Source organism: Gobio gobio (assembly GCF_949357685.1).
Source record: "Gobio gobio genome assembly, chromosome: 10".
Taxonomy (NCBI): Eukaryota; Metazoa; Chordata; class Actinopteri; order Cypriniformes; family Gobionidae; genus Gobio; species Gobio gobio.
Genome location: NC_137116.1, coordinates 39,470,663 through 39,493,957, shown reverse-complemented (window position 1 = coordinate 39,493,957; position 23,295 = coordinate 39,470,663). Strand labels below are relative to the sequence as shown.

At 40.5% G+C, this 23,295-nt stretch overlaps 1 protein-coding gene across 1 annotated transcript in view; it reads right to left on the bottom strand.

Annotated features, from left to right (window-relative positions):
• The window catches only part of sema3b (sema domain, immunoglobulin domain (Ig), short basic domain, secreted, (semaphorin) 3B), a 47,417-nt gene extending 24,433 nt beyond the window's left edge, over window positions 1–22,984 (bottom strand). The window contains exon 1 of the mRNA XM_079827832.1: window positions 22,466–22,984. The gene's annotated coding sequence lies outside the window, so the exon portion shown is untranslated. The remainder of the gene's footprint in view (window positions 1–22,465) is intronic.
• Window positions 22,985–23,295: the final 311 nt, after the last annotated feature.

The window sequence follows — 23,295 nt, the reverse complement described above, 5'->3', positions numbered from 1 at the left end:
CACACACACACACACACACACACACACACACACACACACACACACACACCCACACCCACACACACACACAAAATAAAACAATTCTGAGATAAATTAGTGTCTCAAACCTGCAAACGACCGCATGAGAGTTCATGAGAAAAGTAGAGATGTGTGAACTGTTCTTTTGAATCAGATATTTTTAATGAATCAGTTGATTCTGTGCATAGAAACAGTCTAAATGACTGAATTGTCCAGATTATCAGTGAATCCATGATTTCAATTTTAGTCTGTTCTCTCAATAACACAAAAGACTTGGAATATAGTGTATGAACTGCTTTTATTCAGTCCTTTTAAAAAAAAAAAGATCTAGAATTGTAATTGCTTGGAAAGAAGCGTCCAGCACATTATTCAAATTTTTGGTAATACTTTATTTTACAGTGTCTTTGTTACATATGTTAAATGTACTTACCATAGTAATAACAGTAAATTATGCATAATTAGGCCTACATGCAATTTACCCTCAACCAAACACTAATCCTACCCTAACCTCATAGTAAGTACATGTAGTTAATTAATATAACTCAGTACCTTAATATATAATTTCACTGTAACAATGACACCGTAAAATAAAGTGTAACCCAAATTCTCTGGTTTTGTGTTTTAAGAAAGAAAGAAAGCCATGCAGTTTGAAATGACTGTGTGAGTAAAGGGTGACAAACTTGTTGTTTTGGGGTAACCAAGAGTTGTTTTTCGTAAGGAGAGACAAAGAGAAATATCATTCTTTGTTATGTTTTCAGTCTTTGTACTGAAAAGAAACAACCAACCTTGCTGACTTTTCTTCTGTTTCTGTCTTTTGTAGGTCCAACAAGGGCACACTGGTACACTGTGACTTATTCTCGACTCATTGCTCTCTCTCTCTCTCTCTCTCTCTCTCTCTCTCTCTCTCTCTCTCTCTCTCTCTCTCTCTCTCTCTCTCTCTCTCTCTCTCTCTCTCTCTCTCTCTCTCTCTCTCTCTCTCTCTCTCTCTCTCTCTCTCTCTCTCTCTCTCTCTCTCTCTCTCTCTCTCTCTCTCTCTCTCATAGATGTGAACATAAAACCACTCAAAACTCTCTTGCTTTAGATCTGATCAACTACTACATTCTCTGAGATAAAACTATGTATACACATAACAAAGACAGACACAAATCCCTTCAAATGGAGTCCAGAGAATGAATTTGGTGGATCTTAGCCCTGTTAGGAGCAAACGGCAAGTTTCAGCATGTGTGTGTGTGTGTTTGTGTGTGTGCGCCTGCAGCGATCTCCCAGGTCAGCCACAAGCCCTCAGTCCATTTAAAATAATACACACAAGTACAAAGCTCTCTCACACAGGCCCTCTGTCAGAATGATAGATAGAATGAACTTTAAATTAGAAGAAAAAGGATGAGAGAGAGATATAGAAGTTTAGGGTTTAGGATAGAAAGGGGTTCAGATGGACTAAAAGTCTCAGAGCTCTTCTTCAGGCTGAATGTGTAAGTCTCTGTGTGTAAGACGAGCGTCACTATTACTATTGATTATACTTGGTTATATTTAGTTAGTGATTTGAACAAACCAATAACCATACGTATTAGATTTCGGCAAATAACTACCTAGAAAAGCTCTTGCATCCACACAAAACACCCTTACAACTGTTTAGCTACACTAATCCCCCACTGAGAGCATCTTAGCAACTGCATAGCAATGCCTTGGCAACCACCCACAAAACCATAGCAACCACCTAGAAAAGCCCTTGCATCCATGCAAAACATTCTTGCGCTATATAAAGTCACACTAAAGCCCCACTGAGAGCACCTTAGAAACGGCATAGCAACACCCTGGCAACCACCCATAACACTCAAGCAAACATCTACAATTACCCTAGCAACCACCTAGAAACTCAATAAAAAATGCATAGCAACGCCCTGGCAACCGCCAACAACACTCTAGCAAACCGCAACAATTGCCCTAGCAACCGCCAAGCTCACTTAAAACTGCACAGCAATGCCCTGGAAACCACCCATAACACTCTAGCAACCACCCACAAAACCATAGAAACCACCTAGAAAAGCCCTAGTGTCCATGCAAAACACCCTTGCAGCTGCATAAAGTCACACAAAAGCCCCACTGAAACTACCTAGAAACACCCACAACACTCGCCCTAGCAACATCCTTGCATCTGCATAACACTACAAAACAATTTACAACACTTTAGTAACTACATAGCAATGCCCTGCCAACCATCCATATAGCACTAGCAACAACCTAGAATTGCCCTAGCAACCCCCTAGAAACACAAAATGTAAAATCTTATTAAGACTTTACTATTATTAACATTATGTAGAGCTGCAATGTATAATGCGTATGTGTGTGTGTGTGTGTGTGTGTGTGTGTGTGTGTGTGTGTGTGTGTGTGTGTGTGTGTGTGTGTGTGTGTGTGTGTGTGTGTGTGTGTGTGTGTTTGGCAAGGATCCAGGGTTGCGGGGCTCTGTGCAAACACTTCTGAAGGGTTGAGGACTTGTAGGACAAAAAAAGAGGTATTCTCTCTTTCTATCTCTCTGTGTCCCAGATAATAGTGCTCCTTAACCCCAGTCTGGTTTTCTGATTACCATGGTAACGTTGGGTATTTGATGTGTGTGCTGCTGTATAATCTTTAAAGTCTATTAAACACTTTAAACCCCTTGAGTTCAAGAGGTACTCTGATACTGTACTCAGACTACAGCTGTGTGTGTTAGGGTAGGTGTGTGTGTACATACAATGTCGTGTTAATGTATTGTTTCTTGGAGTTTGTAGGGTCAGCTGTTTAAAAGAGCCGATAGAGTGGTGAGCTTTTAGAAGATGTCATTTCAATGTTTGCCAATAAATGAAGGGTGTTTCACTTGTAAAGTTTGAACAGAGGACACAGATATACACACACACACACACACACACACACTCCAGAGTTCAGAAGGTAATAAACTCTTGTCCTACACCACAACATCCCACGACAACAAATGAGCAGTACGTCAGCATGAGCAGCTGACGTCAATAACAGCTGATTCATCACACTTACACGTTCACATGAGAGATTCACTTCTTGTTAAGGGACTAGTTCGTTCTGGGAGTACTTTTAAAAGTCTCTTATGTAATGCAGAAGGTGGCGTCACTTCAGATACAATGTAATACAGGCACTGTGGACTTAATAAAAAATAAAATCTCTTAAAACACACTTTTCACAGTTTCACTACACTCACACAAAATAAAGGTGCCAGGAAGAACCAAAAAGGGGTTTTCACTGCGATGCCCTGAAGAACTGTTTTGTGAAAGGTTCTTTAAAGAAAAATTTTTTTCTAACCATTTTATAGTCTAAAGAACCTTTCTGCGCTACAAAGAACCTTTTGTGTAATGGAAAGGTTCTTTGGATATTAAAGGATCTGCATGGAACCATACACCCCGCCAAAGAACCTTTATTTTTAAGAGTGTAGTTAATTTAAAGGTGCAATAGATGATCTGGGAAATGCTAACTTTAGCCTGCTAGCATTGAAACCCTCCCTGCAAATCGCCGTCCAAAGCCACGCCTCCTCCAAAACACATGACCAGAAGCGAGACGACCAGAGACAACAATACTGGATTACATCATGTGTCATTCACCGGTGCGAAAATTTGACAGTGCATTGAGTAACAGTACTACAATAACCAACGTAAACAACTGTTTGCCTGCCATTCTCACACTGTCTGCACAGCTTGCATATGATGTCTGCGTGAACAGGCTGCACAGTGGAATGCAAACACATGTTGACTGCCAGGGAACACGTTATCATTTCATTCGGATCGAATGCAATGATTGAACAAACATTTTATGGACCTACGCCTTCCACAGATTATATATATTTATAAAAAAATACATTTAGACCGCTTAACATAGGATATGAGGATATATCAGGATATGAGGAGACTTTCAACCAGCATAACAAAAAAATTCTGTAGAGAATCACCTATTGCACCTTTAATTTTGTCTACCTTACATGTCCAACTGTGTGTGATATATACATGCATCTCTGAAAATCATGAAAGTGCCCACCAGTGTCATTTTCATCACATCTCAAATGATGTATTGTGTTTAACAGCATTTTGTGATGCTAATTACAGTGATGAAAATGACATTTAAAAAAATTTTGGAATATAAAATGACAAACTCTTGTCTTGCTTAATTTCACAGCTAGCAATTTATATTTCCTAAATAAACACAATTAAATAATATTTTTTGAATAATTTTGGAAATGACACAATAAAATAACCCAAGTGATGTTTATTGAGATTTTTCTTTTTCTACACATCTTAACATATTTCAAGCTCTGTACTGACACCGTTGTCTCATTTAAAAAAAGTTGTACACTAACTTTACAACAACAACAAAAAACTTTAATGGGGCAAAATTGTTGGTGTGATTTCACTATTTGTTTAGATTGTTTTTGTTTTGAGCTCTGTGACAAGGTGACAAAATTTAGGGTTGAATTCAGGGTGATTGGGACACTTTTAGCCATTGAGATGACTTTGTTTCAATGAAAAAAAATATTGCAGAAATTCGAACAAACACCTATAAACTGTTTGAGTTTTGCACAAAGACCATTACTAGCATGAAAGCTGTCCCGTCTGTGGACAATAAATGTGTGAGCCCGGGGTGGCACAGTGTGTGTGTGTGTGTGTGTGTTACACAGGGAGTGTCTCACACAGGGACATCAGTCCATCTCAGCCCGGGTTGGATTCCGTGTCCGTGTTGCCTAAGTTCTAAGACCCGTAGCTAATCACCATGACCATGGTTGACTCGGCAACATGACATTAAACAAATTCCAGAACTAAGAGGGTGATTATCACTACGGCGACATCGCAGTGTCACCCACTCGGGTCCGACCATAAAACTCCAATCTGATTGGCCAGTAGGCGCGAACTACCGCAATTGGCTTAACGTTTTGGGACTGAGGATGTCATAACTCACCCAGCTGACATTTAAATGTGCTAATTTAGGCTAAAAGCACACCAGCATTCAGAAGGTGAAAATTACATGCTCCTCATTTCAGCCCTGGTTTAAGAGTTTTGTTTCTCATGGTTCTGTTTTTTTCACACACTCTCCTCTGGCATTCACAAAACGTCCCCTCTGAACCTGTGATTAGGGTCTGCACACATTCCACATGCTTCTCAAACTGAATATAATCTATAGTCTCTCTATTTCACTCTCTCATTTTTTTTCTCTCCCCCTTTATCTCTCCCCCAGGGTCAAACCATCATGAAGTTAAACCCTTTCACCCATAATCCTCCGTGTCTTTGAAGTGGGCAACAAGGTAACACATTTCACGCACACACACACACACACACACACACACACACACACACACACACACACACACACACACACACACACACACACACACACACACACACACACACACACACACACACACACACACACACACACACACACACACACACACACACACACACACACACACACACACACACACACACACACACACACACACACACACACACACACACACACACACACACACACACACACACACACACACACACACACACACACACACACACACACACACACACACACACACACACACACACACACACACACACACACACACACACACACACACACACACACACACACGTACATTTAGCTATCTAAATGAGAACATATAGACTTGTTTTTAATTAAATCTAATCAATTTGCTGAAGGCTAAACCATAGATCCTAGCACATAGACCTTTTTGAACCTTTAAAATATAAAAATATATTATTTATGAAGCAGTCTTCCAATGAAGGACATTCCTGGATGTGTCCAAAAGGAGGTACTGCAAGGGTCAGTCAATTAACTTAGGCTAAACGGTCAATTATCTCCAGCTATTTTTTAGTGGGAAACAAAACATAAAATATGTTATATTTAAAATAAACAATATTACAGTAAGTTAACTTCAATTAAGGCTAAAGAAGCTCAAATTAATGTTGCACAATCCTTTCCAAAGTAAAATAAAATATGTAATTTGAATGCAATATGAATCTGTACTTATTTTGATGGCTTATTTTAAATGTAAGCTCATAGAAACATATGCAAGTATTAATATGGTACTAAATGCATGTTATTATAATGCCAGGCCTAAAATGTTTGATAAAATATGTAATGGGCCTCTGCTCCGTTTCTCTATCCACTGAGGGGTCCAGGCATAAAAAAGGTTCAAGACCCCTGATTAAAGTAGCTAAGTACATACATGCACACCTACTTCTAGAACAGAGACCATCTAAAATCAACCGAACCATCATCAGAGTTCTGCACATTATCTGTTCCACCTCTTTTGCACCACACACAAAGCATTTCTCATGAGACCGATTTAGCGCTAGTCACAGGCCACTTCCGTTGGGCCATTTTCCGTGACCTAAAACAGCAGAAGAGTTGAACCAGTGGGAAATCCAACATCAACCACACACACTCACACACTGACAGGGTCAATCCCTGGCCCCACCCCCTGGTAGGATTATAGATGATTGACAGGTGCTTTATAGATAAAATGACACTGATTAATATGACGTCAACCTTTTCTTCTTTCTCTCTGTTCTTCTTTTTTTTTCTTTCGCTCTCTATTTTGTCTAGGAGAAGTGGAGGTCACGCTTATTTGGATAGAAGTGGAAGTAGGTTTTGGAAAACACTTTGACAAGTTTTCTGCTCTCCTTCCCGTTCCTGCCTTCACACACAGCGCCTGACTCCCTGGAGCGGCTGAAGATCTGCTCCCAGTAAGAGCTGTCAGAAGAGATTCTGGAGACTGGATAAAGAGACAGTGTGTGTGAGTGTGTCACAGCATACCGTCAGGAAGCTGTCAGGGCCTCTGGTATAATACTAATGATCATACACACACAGCAGTAACATTATTCATGGGGATGGTGAGAGATTATCAGTGGCTTGACTGATTATGCTGGGAATGTGATGGGATGAGAGTGGCGGATCACTGCGGGACTTTGAGCCTTCGACCCGCAAGTCTCTGGGTTTCAGCTCCAAACTAACCCAATGGGACTGTCAGAGCATCTCAAACACACACACACACACACACACAGTCACTGGGGTTTCGCTGTACTGTATAATAATTGTATTACCCTATATTTAATCCCTTGTCAGTTCTATTGCAGTTTTGCTAAATTTGAAGTTTGACTGACTCTGCGTGTCTTACTGTCGCACACACACACACACACACACACACACACACACACACACACACACACACACACACACACACACACACACACACACACACACACACACACACACACACACACACACACACACACACACACACACACACACACACACACACACACACACACACACACACACACACACACACACACACACACACACACACACACACACACACACACACACACACACACACACACACACACACACACACATTTTAACAATTTATTTAAGTCCACTTGAAAGAAATGATTTACAGGGACATAAACATTATAGGTGCAGTCAAATTACATGTACAAAATCATGGCCCAGTGGCACACACAGATCTTCACATCTCTCAGGGGTTATGGGTATAAGTAGCAGCGTCTCCTCCATATGTGGCGGCTGCCTATGATAGCAGACAGGGCACAGTACTTCGCCAGCCGTTTGGCCCTCTTTTTGGGCATCCCAAGTTGTTGAAGCCCTCTTACCACCAGCCTATGTGTGTGTCCTAAGCTGCCGAATATGAACACCAGTAGTCTGCCCCGATAACCGATCTCTGAGATGGTGTTTAAGAGCGGCTGGTATTTAATGACCTTGGTCATAAAGGCTTCCTCCATGCTAGAGTCAAAGGTGCATGCCACCTCCAGAATGAACACCTCACTGAGCTCCTCATTAACCACAGTCACATCTGGTGTGTTAGCAGACAGATGTGAGAAAGCATCAAAGTTACCATTGCCATGCTGGAACATGGATGCTTTTACACTGGAGTGTTTATGTGTTTTTACTGAAGGTGAGAGATGTGTTGATACGTCTCTCACTATAAGGTCCACTATTCTGTCGTGGCGTGCGATGTACATTCCCTTGTAAGCATGGCAGCCGTTCAGAATGTGTGGCAGTGTCTCAGTGATCTGTTCTGTGGTGTGATGTAGACAGTGAGGGACCTGGGTTGCAGGAAACCAGATGGAAAGGTTGAGTCTGGTAGGAAGAACTTGTAATCTTGCTTTTACTGTGAAGGTGACGATGTCCTCACTGAGTGCAGTGTTCTTCAGAAACGAGTGAGAGACAGAGTGATCAGCACAGGAGAGACAGGCCAGTTTCCCCTGAAGGCTCAGTCCAGTCCAGTGCTGTTTTTGGTGATGTTGATGTAAGTCCAGGAGAGTTCGCCGGGCACCTGTCGATGTTAGCGGGAAGCTGTGGCCACCATATGTGGCTGTTGCCTTGACATAGATCAGGGGATCAGTGATGATATCCTCTGAGACCCTGACAGTCCCAGAGTCAGACCGCGCCCACTCAAGTTCTACTCCAGTTCGGACACAAAGGTCGTTCAGGTCCGGCCAGTCTGACCAGACACCAAAGCCAGCTGAATGGGTGTCCAGTTTCCCACTTGGTTTCCTTTTGAAACCAAGAAAATGAGGCTCTGAGTCCCTGGCCAACGGCACCTTACGTCTCCTGAGGTCCAGGAACAGGGAGGATCGAGCCAGCTCCCTGACGTCTCTGTCATCATTGTCCAGCATGTTCAGAAGGTGGGAAATCCGCATGCTGGTGTAAATCCAGATCACGTTTGGTGCTCCCAACCCTCCTTCCCATTGGGGGTGAAAAATAACATCACGGGTGCTATGTGTGTTAAGTCCAAACCACTTTCTCACGAAGCTCACTGTCTTACTGTTCATGTCCATCAGCACTTTCTGCTGGATATGGACATTGGAGAACAGATGTTGTACTTTAGACAGCGCCACTTGTCTGATAGCCTCTAACTTCATGGTCAGAGGCAGTGGACATTTGTCTATCAAGTCCAACCGGGATATGAACCCTGACCAGATGATGTTTACCTGCTCTTTCCATTCCCCTGCGATATTAATGTTGTGTCCTAGATAAGTGTATGTCTCATGAAGAGAGAATACACGTATAGGTTTAGTTGCTACGGTGAACTCTGGATATTTATCAGTTTTTGAGCGATACCACCTGTTCCCTCCACTCCTCCTCTCATACAGAACGGCACATTTTGTGTCCTTAATCTCCAGGCCTGACCATTTCAGAAAAGAATCTGTCCTGGCCAGCATGTTTTTAATTACGCTCTCGTCTCTGGAGGCGATCTGGACGTCATCTGCATAGCCTTGTACTGGGATAGGTGATATCACGCCAGGGGGGGCACATTGACACATCCACTTTAACCATTGGTTGGTGGCAATTATAAAGTTAATCGCACTCCAAGGGCAGCCCGTTTTAATGCCTATCTGAAGTGGTGTTGGGCGAGTGAGCTGTTCTCCACAGATTACTTCAATAAAGGAACCTCTATATACATCCTTCACTATGTCAATGAACAGTCGAGGTAGCTGTATTTCCTCCAATGAGCTGATCATGACATTATGAGATAAAGTTCCAAATGCATCTCTAAAGTCTAGAAAGACTGAGTACAGTTTACATGATTCATGCTTAAAGTCATCTATCCCTGTTTTTAGGCAGAACACATGCTCGTTCATACCTTGCCTATTGATGTATGCCTTTTGCTTGGTGGAGAGGATGTCAGCTTCCACCAACCAGGGCAGAACTCTGGCCAGTATGCATTTCATGAACACCTTATAGATGGTAGGGAGGAGGGATATATCCCTCCATGTCGATGGATCATCAGGGATGTTGTCTTTTTTTGGAATACGATGAATTAGTGCTCCTTTCCATGAATCTGGTACTCTCTTATTTTCCAAACAGACATTAAAGACAGTTGTTAAAATCTGACATGACTGCATAGTTTTAAAAGTCTCATATGTCACACCATCCTTACCACTGGCTTTGTTGTTAGGGAGGTGATTTAAAACAGTCTCTACTTCCTTATTTGTGAAGTGCGTTGTTTCAGGGAAAAAAGTTGGCTTTAACGGCGGCACGTTTAAATGCCAGGGTGGGAGTGGGAGATCCTCATCACGTCTCTGATTTTGGCATTTATTATCATAATAAGTTTGTATAGCTGTAATGTTGGTAGAACAGGGAGGAGGGTCGGAATATTCACTGTTGTTTAAGATGACATGGATCGCTTTAGTTCTTCTATGCTGCCACAAATATGCAAGTTTGTTTCGGCTCACCTTTTTGTTCTGAAAACACACACACACACACACACACACACACACACACACACACACACACACACACACACACACACACACACACACACACACACACCCTCTGGATGAGCTGTCTCAAAAGAGGCAGAAATCCCCTCTATTAGAGTGTAATTGAAGGGCAGGGGCAGCAGTAAAGAAAGATAGATGGGTTTTACACACACACACACACACACACACACACACACACACACACACACACACACACACACACACACACACACACACACACACACACACACCTTGTTTCTCAGGTGTCAGTTAAAAGTGTGATTGGACCATGCAGGTGGGCCATTTATGGTTTCCAAGGAACCACGTAGCTGGGAAATCACCCTCAGAAAGAAACAGAGCAAGGTGTACTTAACAGGTCAAGGGAAAAATCTCACACACACATCATTAAAAAGCATCTAGTCCTCTGCAATCCACTTTTGATTAAACAAAAACACACATTTCTCCTCATCTTATGCCAAAAAAATCCCAAACCCATCTATTATAAGTCAGACAGAGAGACTGAGGAGGAGACAAAACTTCGAAATTCATCTCTAAATCTGAATTGGTTATATGCAGTGGAACAAATTATGTAATGGCCTGCAAACAATAAAAAATGTTCTAAAAAAGAAACTCTTTATTAGATTCACAGATGCAGCATCCACAGCAAAACTAGAGTCTATAACATATTCATGAAGAACCCTCTATTATTAACCAGAGATAATATGCACTTATATATTCCATCTTTACCTTGTGCACCCACACACACAGAGTAACACGCACATAGAAGATCACAGAAGCGCAAACACTATGAACACTGAACAGCAGGTTTTAAAGATATGTGGCATGACAAATGTCAAGTAACTAAACGTGTATAAGCAGATTTACTCAGGGAGTAGACAGCACAGACACCAGCCTCATGTGTGTGTGCACACTCAAGACTTTGTGTTTGGTTTGGTGAATGTTTAATTTAATTCAGTAATGAGCGCAGCTGCAGGAGAACTGAACAAATGTAATTTCACACAGAACAAACAGCCTATATGTACTGATTGAGAAAAAAAGAGCGAAAAGAAAAAAGAAAGAAACGACTTAGAGAGTAAATAAAGTGTTTTTCTATACTAATGCACAAACTAATATGTTGTTTAAATAGAATTGCTAGAAAGACATGCAATCTGTCTATCAAACAAAATATCTGTTATGACTCCTGACTATTTTCTAAATGTATCTTAAAGGTCCCATGGCATGGATTTTTTATTTTATTTTATAATGTATTCTGAGGTGTACTTATATTGTTAGTATGATTTTTACATCATAAAATGTCATAATTTAGAAATAAAAGGCATTTGTTCTATACTGATGTTTGCCCTGTGGCTGAATGCCCTGTTTCAAGGGGCGTGTCTGCTGTGAGACGCCCACTGTTGTGATTGGCTGACATCTTTGCATTTGAAATGAGCGGAGGGGGCGTGGTTTAACAAGGTCTACGAGGCACAGGGCTGTGCCAGAGAGACTGATGTCACTTCTCATCAGTTCTCTCAGCACGTCTCAGTTCAGTGAACTGTTGTAGTTACTAGCATATACTTCAGGTTATTAATTTATTTCTAGTCGGAGGGACTGTCACTCATGTTAGAAAGTTAGTAACTTTAGTAAATGATGGATCAGCGCTGACTCGAGACGCGAACCGTTTAGAATTCGATTCAGTCCGATTTGGTGAACTGGTTCGACCGGTTCACTAAAAAGAACCGGTTCAAAAGAACGATTCGTTCGCGAACCGGACATCAATGGACCAGAGACGGAGAGATTGCAAACAAAGTTATATATTGTAACTACTGAGTTGTGAGAGCGCTGTCAGCGCGAGTTTATTTTGTTTGTATCTGAGAGTTCTGAATAAACACAAGTCCCAGTCACGCTGAGACGTTTTCCTCCTTATTACCAACTTTGTAACACGTTATGTAAAATTACAGCTGTCGAGACAAACGAGTTACGAGTAAGTGTTGATTATAGCATTATTTTTAGATATTTTCCTATCATATGAAAAGCGTCAGTGACTCGCATTGAGTACACAGCGCAAACAAAGACACAACAGCGCAGTAATCGAATGTAATCCAGTTTATTGTGGGGATAGCTGGCTAGCCTAGCCCGGATAAGTTCCGTATCAATTACAAACTATTGCTACTAACCTATAAAGCCCTAAATGGTTTAGCTCCAGTGTATCTAACGGATCTTCTATCGCCCTACAATCCATCGCGCTCTTTAAGATCACTAAACGGCTTCTGGTCATTCCTAGGATATCTAAGTCCACTAAAGGAGGGAGGGCTTTTTCACATTTAGCTCCTAAACTCTGGAATAGTCTTCCTGATATTGTTCGAGGTTCAGACTCGCTGTCCCAGTTTAAAACTAGATTAAAGACGCATCTCTTTAGCCAAGCATTCACATTATAATTATCTTTTTATACTACAGTTAAATCGGATCAAAAGCATTAATATAATATTCTGAACAGCAGCTACGCTAATCATTTCCCATCTGCTTTTCTGTTGTTATCTCGGGACACTAGTCCCGAGGTAAATATTTCATCAGCTCCAGTTTGTATCCAGCATTTCATGGAGACTTCGGATGCCCCGACACCTGTGATGAGACGACTCCACGCCTGTGAAGAGAAGACTCAACGCCAGCGTTGTTATGGCCTAAATTAATACACGATTGATTAACTTTTTCGAACATTATTCTTTAACATTGTCTTTCTAACATTTTTACTGTACATCTATGAAATGCACTTTCTGTAAAGCTGCTTTGAAACAATGTGTATTGTGAAAAGCGCTATACAAATAAATTTGAATTGAATTGAATTGAATAAGTTAGCCCTAGCCCGTGAAGTTTATCTCTAAAGATGTGGCTCTGCCGATGTTGAGCAGAAACTCACGACTGTATGCACATTTTAGAACAGATAGACGCGACGAGAACATACAAAAACACTGACTCACAAGATAGAAAACACAGTTCAGCAGCACGAATAATAAAGTTCTGTGTGAACTTGAATAATTAGCTACACATAAGAAAATCACTGATCACAGATCAGAAGGAACTGAAAAAAGACTTCTGTTTTCATTTGTACATCCAAACACTGAGAAACTGCCAGCATTCACTCATTCACAAGCCATGATCTCTCGAGGACAAACAAATATGGCGCTCGCATGGGCGTGCCAAATTCTCTGGGCGGAGGAAAGGGAGGTAACCGTTCCTGTTATGACATCATAACAGCAAAATTGAAGATCAGCTCGTCTAGACTGTCATTTTCTCAAAGGCAGAGAAAGACAGCCAGAATTCGGTTTACACCGATCAAAATTTCTAGTCACTTGGGGACAATATTCAGGCTAGGGGAACTCATATTAATGTTGAAATTTCATGCCATGGGACCTTTAATGATCTTTTTGTGAACAATTTGTCCATTTGTTTTTTTTTAACCTATTTTTATTCAAAATGTCATAACTCGATCTTCTGGTGAAATGACAGACTTCTCTCTGGTGGTGCATATTGGACTTCTCCAGTCATTTTAGCTCACTTAAACTCTAAACTCTTTTTTTGTTGTTGTTGATGTACATTACAATACAGAAGAAACAATCTTCAGTTACATTGCGATTTTAATTTACATCAACTTTAGTGGAAAATGTAGGTTCAGAGGTTTATCTTGGATGTTTTTTCCTCAAGAATTCCAGATGGTGATGCATGTGAAATATTTCAGACATAAAGCCACCAATATGAAAATATTAAAAACAGAATCACATTTTTGTAACGGGTACAGTTTCACACAGAAACTGGCTCAATTCGTATACTGTATGAAGCTGTGAAACGCAGTGTGACAAAAATGTACATACAAAAAAAACAGCGGAATAATTCCATTCTCATAAAAAATATTTTATATATAATATGCAACATACATAAAGTAAAGGACCATGCAGGCCGATCCAAGGCAGATCCGATATGAAATATTTATGCACCCTGATAGATCAAGTTCACTTAAAAAAAAAAAAGGAAAAATCTGTCACCATACTAACCCTCATGTCTTTCCAAACGCATATGGATTTCTTTCCTGCATAAAACACAAACGGAGGCTCCTTGCAGAATGTCCAAGATGCTTAATTGTGAAATTAAGTTACCAAAATGAATGCATTTATTTATAGGATGTGATTAAAATGATATAGAATCTCTTTCCCTCTGTCTCTCTTTATCAAACACCTATTCAAATTCTCCACCATTATGAGGTTACATTTATATATTTGTATTACTTGTTATAGATTGACAAAAGTTCATTTTAATGAAACGTTTTATGCTGTTTAAACACATTTTATGCTGTTCAATCCTGAAGTACGGTGTGTGAGTTGTTTCCAAAGGAATGCAAGCAAGAATTCTCGTCATTGTCTCCACTGAGCACACACACACACACACACACACACACACACACACACACACACACACACACACACACACACACACACACACACACACACACACACACACACACACACACACACACACACACACACACACACACACACACACACACACACACACACACACACACACACACACACACACACACACACACACACACACACACACACACACACACACACACACACACAGTATGCTGAATGTTCAGGAAAGGTCAATACCAGCTGACATCTAGTACAGAAAGTGTCTATGCTAATGGAAATGTGTTGGAATTGCAAGTGCTAATCACTATTGGATTAATTAAAGAAACAAACCGCACAGTAGTAAGGAAACTACAGAATTCCACATTTCTCATCTCTACACACATACACAGGCAAAACTGCCCCACTATCTGCTCTGAGGTGCCCTAGGGCAAATAACCATTGAGGGTGTGTGCAGCAGCCAGGTGTGTGTGTGTGTGTGTGTGTGTGTGTGTGTGTGTGTGTGTGTGTGTGTGTGTGTGTGTGTGTGTGTGTGTGTGTGTGTGTGTGTGTGTGTGTGTGTGTGTGTGTGATTGACAGGTATTGATTTACTATGGCTGAGAGTGCTAGTGGGTAGAATCTCAAAGGCAATGGACATTCAACACTACACACACACAGTCATTATATTTCACTTGATCATTGGTTTCTCCGGTGGTGCTTCTGCAGTATGTAAACATGTCCACTGTAGATGAAAGTTATCCCACTTACGAAATCAAATAAGTGTGCTAAGAGAGAATTATTTCCTCTTCTCTCTCTCTCAAGCAGGTTGCTTGTTAGGGGTTTGTGGGCATCAAATTAGAAACTGCAACCACCCCCATCCCTCTTTACACACACACACACACACACACACACACACACACACACACACACACACACACACACACACACACACACACACACACACACACACACACACACACACACACACACACACACACACACACACACACACACACACACACACACACACACACACACACACACACACACACAGCTATCTGTGCAAGTCCAATATCTTCTATCTTCTTTCATTATTTAAAAGCTGCTGCTGAACACACACTTTAGGTCGACCACTACGGAATAATGAGCAAGGATGCAACATAACCACACACACACACAGACATGAGCAGAATACTATTGAGGGGTGTATGTAGGGACACATTCTCCCCCTTTTCATACACACACACACACACACACACACACACATACACACACACACACACACACACACTTCTACTCCTTGATGAGCATTAGCTAATCCACACTGACGGGCCTGCTCCATTACCCATAATCCTTAATGCCTTTTTAATGTATCGTTCTTTCTTTCACTCTGACTGTCTCTCTCTCTCTCTCTCTCTCTCTCTATGTATATAGTGGCATCTTTAGCCGATGGATTTGAACCTGTGTGTGTGTGTCCAGTCACACTGAGTCCAGTTCTATTAAAGGGGAAATCTATCAGTGTCACACAGTCATTTGCACCTTTTACAGAGGTGTCACGCTGTATTCCATCCCCTATTACAACCACTTCCAGGAGCTCTAGTGAGGCCAAACGTGAATGACAAACGGTTTGGGAAGGAAGTAGAGAGGGAGAGGAATGTTCTTTATTTAGTTTCGATGCCTCTTAACAATTCCTGTTCCTTAACGCTTCCATTATTCCATTTGAATATGTGGAAGAACTATTTGAATAACCAAAAAAGTAATTCTGTTACCTAAGGAGCACTTAAAAGGACATAGTGAAGAAAAAAAAAGGAAAAATATCAATGCTTTTGCATTGTGTTCCACAGATAAACTTTGCATTCACTCGCAAAATGTTTGCCCCCCGCCCCCCAAAATTGCGTTCACTCGAAAAATGTTTGCATTCTCCTGAGAAACAATACGTTCCCCCAAGAAACTTTGCGTTCTCTCACAAAGAAAAGTTTCTTGGGGGAAATGCAAAACTTTTGCATGCGAACATAAAAGCATTGAAATACAATAGTTTTTCTTCCCATCTCATATGGGGATTTTTCCATAACCATGTCCCTTCAGGGTCTCTGTTGTTACGAAATGCTGGGACCATTTCAATACTAAATTAATTTACTGACTGACAAAACTCACAATGTGTATCTTTCCTAACCAACCTACTACTTGCAGGTCATCATGATTTATCTGTTGCCTCTTTAATCACAGTCACTGTACACACGTACATGCACTACACAAACAAACATACTCCCTGTTTTAAAAAGCATGTGTTCAAGAATGCCTCCTTCTTTTTAATCAAGCAGCAATGTTTTGTCATCTTCCAGACCCATATGAACGCTCACACACACACACACACACACACACACACACACACACACACACACACACACACACTTCTGCGGGCACTGTCTAATGACATCATACCTCTATAGGCTTCACTTAAAAAATAAACATGTAGTGATAGAAAAATACTTTAGCCAAAAACATATTTGAGAGGGGTTTATCAAACTCAGTGGTATGTGTTGTGTGTATCTACCGAGAAAGCAGTGCATACAGTATTTGTGTGTGCACAGGTTGAATTGTACAGTACTTGGGCGGGTCAAATGTTTGTGTTCCTCACAAATATAAGGAAACATGTCAAAAACTGACTTTTGTGGACATTTGAAGTGCTCTTTCTTGTATGAATGGTTTATAAATCATGTTTTTCTACTGATATCAACAGGTTTGTGTAGGTTCAGACTTGAGGTTTAGCAAATATCATCAGCAAGTATGGTTTTTCCATTTAGAAACCATGAAAGATCTATGAGAGGTACAATACTCTTCAAAGGTTTTGAGGCAATACGATTTTTTTGGTTTGAAAAAAAAAAAAAAATCACAAGTATGCATTCAATTTATTAAATGTGGCAATAAAAGCTTTTACAATGTTACAAAAGATTTTTATTTTGAATTAATGCTGTTCTTTTGAACTTTCTATTTGTCTATTTTAGCAGCACAACTGTGTTCAACATAGAAAATATACTCAAATAAAAAAAGTTTTAAATTGTAATAATATTTCACACTATTACTGTTTTTACTGTATTTTTTTATCAAAAACATTCAGCCTTGGTCAGCATAATAGACTTCAAATAGACAGCAAAAAATCTTCCAGCCCCAAAAAATTTGAACAGTACTAGTGCCTGTCTAGTGAAACTGTAGTGTGTATAGTGAAAAGTGTGCGTAAGTGAGACGTGAAATGTGGCAACAGCAGCACAAAAGACCATCACAATGACCTTAATCAGCACATGCACAAACACTTACGTCATAAAACAACTTGTACACCTCTCACACACACACCTGTACAAGTCTGCATGAACACACAAACACACATTGTGTGCATCTGCTACAGTATCATTACAAAAATGAACACCCTCCTGCACTGCTCTCTAATCCTTCCTGATCTATCATTCGGTCTTATCTTTTCATCTTCTCCTCTCCCACCAGAGTATGCATGTTGTCCCACCTTCAGTAAACTGACCTGTTCAACGTTTTTGCACTTGTTGACTCAGTCCTGTTCTTCTCTCGCCATCTTAATATCCTCTAAAAACTCTCGGGAGAGATTCTCAAGAAAGACACAGACATTCAACATAAACAAACTCAATATCTGAATAATCAAAACAGGAAGAGATAACAAGTATTATAGACAGCACTGTTATTGTTAAATTATTAACTTTCGGCAAGCATTATACCAAACCAGCACTTTGGTCTTGCTCAAGAAACAAAGAAAGAGTTGTTTAGACTTGAAGAGACTGTAAAAGATTACAAAACCTCTTGTAATGAAGCGTCGTTGCATACAGGGTGGTGTTATGTGTCACTACAGAAATCATGTCTGAATATACAATATATCAAAAGAGAGGACAGAGCCTCTGCTTTAAACAAACATTTTATCCTAGCTTCATGCATTTTTTTTTTATCAGTACTTGAATGTGGGTCATTTTCATTAAAAAAAGCTACATTTTTGTCCACAAAAGACCTGGTCCAGATCGGATTCAGAACAATGATCAAAATATAGATCAAGTAGATCACGTCCATCAACTACCCCAAAACTTCATGGTCCTATACTTCTTCATGGCTTCATTAGGCAGTTTTGGTTTATATGACGTTTAATGTTTGATGATCGAGTTATGCTTCTATCACTTATTTCTGCTTTTTCGTCTGTGTTTTTATCCGGAGATTATCTTTCAGAAGATGCGTAATAGCGCCCCTAACCATATAACAGTGAAAGCATTATAACAATATTTCCAAAGACCTATTATATCAACTTCTTAAAAATATACAATACCAACGTGTTGATTTGTAGTTGAATAAATTCAAATGGTAAATAACATAATTAAATCAGAACAGTGAACTTGATGCTGTTGTGGAATAACTTTCCAATGGATGTCAGAATGGCATGTCTGAATCTAAAATCTCCAAGCTCTCCAAGCCCAGTCGGAGACGAGAGTGACAATGTTAGATTTATATGTTTTGAACGTACTTCTGGAAAGCTGCTGCAGTTATCACACTTGATGTTTTTCCACATAATCTCGCACATCTCGGAAACACAAGCAGTTAAATCGATCCTCAATCCCTACACTGCACCATGTGCCACTTTACATGATCGCTTTTATCTGGTTTTGGGCCACAAGACACAGCTGTTCATACTTCCAATAGCTTCCTTCTACAGTCTCTGATTCTGCACATGTGAGGTAGGATTTGAAGATGTGAACCTTCACATTAAAAGAATGTTCTATAAAGTATGAATGTGTGTAGTATGAAAGTAATCCGGACATACTACATTTGCCATGTTGTCATTATCATGAGACCTACCAGCATCAGTTTCATCGCTTCACCTCCATTCACAAATCCTCTCCCGTGGCCTCATGGAATAGTAAATTGTCCATCTTATGCATATTTCAGAATCTAGTAGTCATCCGGGTACTTTTTGCCTACTCTTTAACTTCCTGTTTTTTGCCTACTATATAGGGAAGCATGCGAATTCGGAAGCAACCACTGAGTCACACTGCTGTTCTAGAGTCAATGCTGTAGGTCCTAATCCAGTCTCCTCAACCACAAAAAGGAAAAAAAAATAAATCGCAGAATATTTAAAGCTACACTATGTAACTTTTCCGTCCACTAGAGGTCGCCTGTTCAAAACAAAGGCGTAGTTTGATGACGCCACATTTGAGCGCAGAATCTTGGGACATGTGGTCTTCACCTCACAGCCGGTGAAAAAGAGTTAGGATAGGACTCGGCAGAAATCATGTTCATGGATGCGATTGTTAACATTACTGTAGTGAAGCAGAGCAGGACCGAGTGTTGTGGAGCTGAGCAAGACCGCAGGAGCGATTGAAGAGCGGGACTGTTATTATGGCATAGTCGCCGGCGCCACTTCCTCTTTTCCAGTCATGAGTATGAGGTAACGCAACTCTGTTTATGTATTAGATATATCTGATTGTGTTGAAAAGGAAGTTATGACGTTTACTCGGTGGCTGCTATGACACTTGTTCACACTGCAGTGAGAGTACAGCGTTTCTGCTAAATAAAACCCAATAAAACCCGGAAACCCAGGGTAACGCAGATATGATGCAATCGACAGGCGACTTCCTCAAACAAATAACTCGCACGTCCCGGTTCCTTGGTTAAAATAACAATTTCTCAAGATTTACAAATAGTTGGAAACATTTGGGATATTGTAAGTACTCAACTGAACAAAATATATAACACTGGCCAAGTGGTTTTTGGATATTTTACTGCAAAAATCTTACATAGTTCACCTTAAATATGTCTTAATTTGCCTGTAACTTTCATAATAAAGCAACAATGGAGAACAACAGTATTTAAAGGAAGTTTAAAATGAATCTCTGTGGTTGCTTCATCTACCCGGAATATTCCAAAGTCTGTGCAAACGCAAGTGACATATCAGGGTTTCCACACTTTTCAATGACCTTTTCAGGTGTGCGTGATTTTGATTCCGACTGATTCATTAATAAACGATTCAACTGATTATAACTGGCTTGTTATCAAGTTTAACTCTAAACTAGATGGCTTGGAACTCAAAAACATTCAGTGATGTACAGAATGAATTCTTTGTTACAAGACAACCTAAAGAGTCCTGGCCTACAGGTCCCACTACAGTACTCCACTCCACAAAACAATCAATAACCACACCATAGAGACACTCGCCCACACCCACCCGCAATCTCCAATCAGAATACAATCTCCAGCAGTGACACGACATCTGACAACTGTGGTCTAATAGATGGATATAAAGGGCCCTAAAAGAGAGTGTGAGTTTGTGTGAGGGTGAAAGCACGAGTGTGTGTGTGCTTGTGTGAGGAGGGGGAGCCAAATTAATCTGGGGTCTGATACCCCCCTATGGGAGCAGCTCAATTAACGATCCACACCGGCTGAGGCACCGGGCTAAAAGCCATCTCACTCTCAATCTCTCTTACTTACTCTCTCTGTCTCTCTACCCACCCCCTAATCCTGAGAGCAAGAATCAAGGAGCCAGAGAGAAATAAAGAAAGTCACTTGGTGATGCACATTAAAGGAGAGTCTGGGACCATTCGGTTGTGTGTGCACGCGAGTCGTTGCGTGTAATTTCATCAAGCACACGCACACACAATGTTCCCATAGAGTCGCCACTAAAACAACACGACATTCTTCCCCTACCCGAAAACACAGCTGACCAAAAACACAGCACACGGTGTTTCTGTGTGAATGCATGTGAATGTGAGAGTGTGTGTGGGAGAGAAGGTAGGTATGTGAGTGTTTGTGTCTAATTACTATTTTGGGTAGTGCATGGTATGGATTGTGTGTATATTGCTATAGTTTGAGGGCAAAATCTGACACAAACACTCTTTTGGGATGGCCAGGATGTTCTTTGAAAAACTGATTGACTGATTGATAAATTAAATAAATTATGTATTGTAATTGAAAAAAGAAAAGTGTATACACGCACACACACACATAATAGAAGTCTATGGAACATTTCCACTCAGAAATAAAACTAAACGTATGTGTTTTTTGTGTGTGAACGTACACTCTCATCTTGTCATCTTTCCATTAATCTGTTATGGTTTTCGGGTTGAAAATAAAAAAATCATAAAATGTTGATGATGAAGTGATGATAACAGTCTTTTGCTCTTTGTGTGAACCAAAGAACATCATCCCATGAGCACCACAGGAACCGTCAGAGTTGCACCAGGGTAAATATTTCAGCAGAAACACACTTACAGAATGAACTTGTCTTTCCCTATCACTCTTCCATTCTTTATCTGTCTCTCTCTCCCTTGCTTATTCACAGACCATTAAATCTTTTAATATCAAACTATATTAAGAAGACACAGTCCAGTTAGGTCAGTCCACACACGTACAAAGAGAGACAGAATCTAAACAAGTGTTCATACACACATCAACCCATCATTTATCCATAGATTACACAACATCTAAGACTAAACTACAATATTCATATCTAAAAATACAATACCATGCCATCATTAAAGCACATACATGCACAAAGAGGTCGAACAGCTTGTCGCATTGGATGGCTCCCTAAACAGTGTAGCCTACACACTCTCACTTTTTAAACTATTTGTACGGCCTTTATTCAAAGCATTACAAATTTAAAACAATATTAAAAACAGGTTAATATAGATACATCTCATCTTAAACAGGCAGAACCTTCAACACAGCATTGCTAGAAAAGAAACTTACCTTTTACTCTTTCAGCTTTTTTCTTTTCTGCTTTTATCGCTTTCTTCCACAAGTCTTTTAAGCCTCAAGTTCATCCGTTCCTGACAGGTGCCATGGTCCCGTAGACTCCAGAGGAACGACAGGCTCACACACACTCTCCTCAGCCTCTCAAGAACACACACACACACACACACACGCTGTGAGGAGGAATGACAGATCACAGCAGCAGCAACAGTCCACGCATGAACATGTGTCTCCAATGTGAAGTCCAAGACTTCTTTTAATTCATGTGTCTGTCTTTTTTCTTTCCCCCTCTCTCTGTCTCTTCTGTCCTGGTCTGAAGTTATTTTCCAGACTTCCCCGTCTCCTTTTTCTCCTTTATTTAATTTCTTAGTTGCTAATTCCACTGTTTCTTTCTCAATCGACCTTCTTTTCCCCTCCTCTCTCTCTCTCTTTCAGTCTTTCTCTGCTTTGGTTCTTGCGCTGACTGCTACCGCAGAGCTCTCCAGCTTTCCCTCTCTCTCTCTCTCTCTCTCTCTCTCCCCTCCCTCGGTCAGCCACTCCCTCCTGGATGGCAGGCTATTATGGGTGGAGACTGGTCAGAGGTAAAAGTCTCTCTTTCTCTTGTGAATACAAGGATGTACACTATCAGATGTGTGTTTTGTTACGTTGGAATGTTTTAATTAGTTCTGGATGAGTTCCTGTAGACTGCATCGCGACTTTAGTTCACCTTAGGAGTGTAATGAGGTCAATTATTAAAGGGATAGTTTACCAAAAAATGAACTCACCCGTGTGTCATTCCAAAACCCTATGACTTTATATCTTCTGTGGAACTCAAAATGACTTTTTTA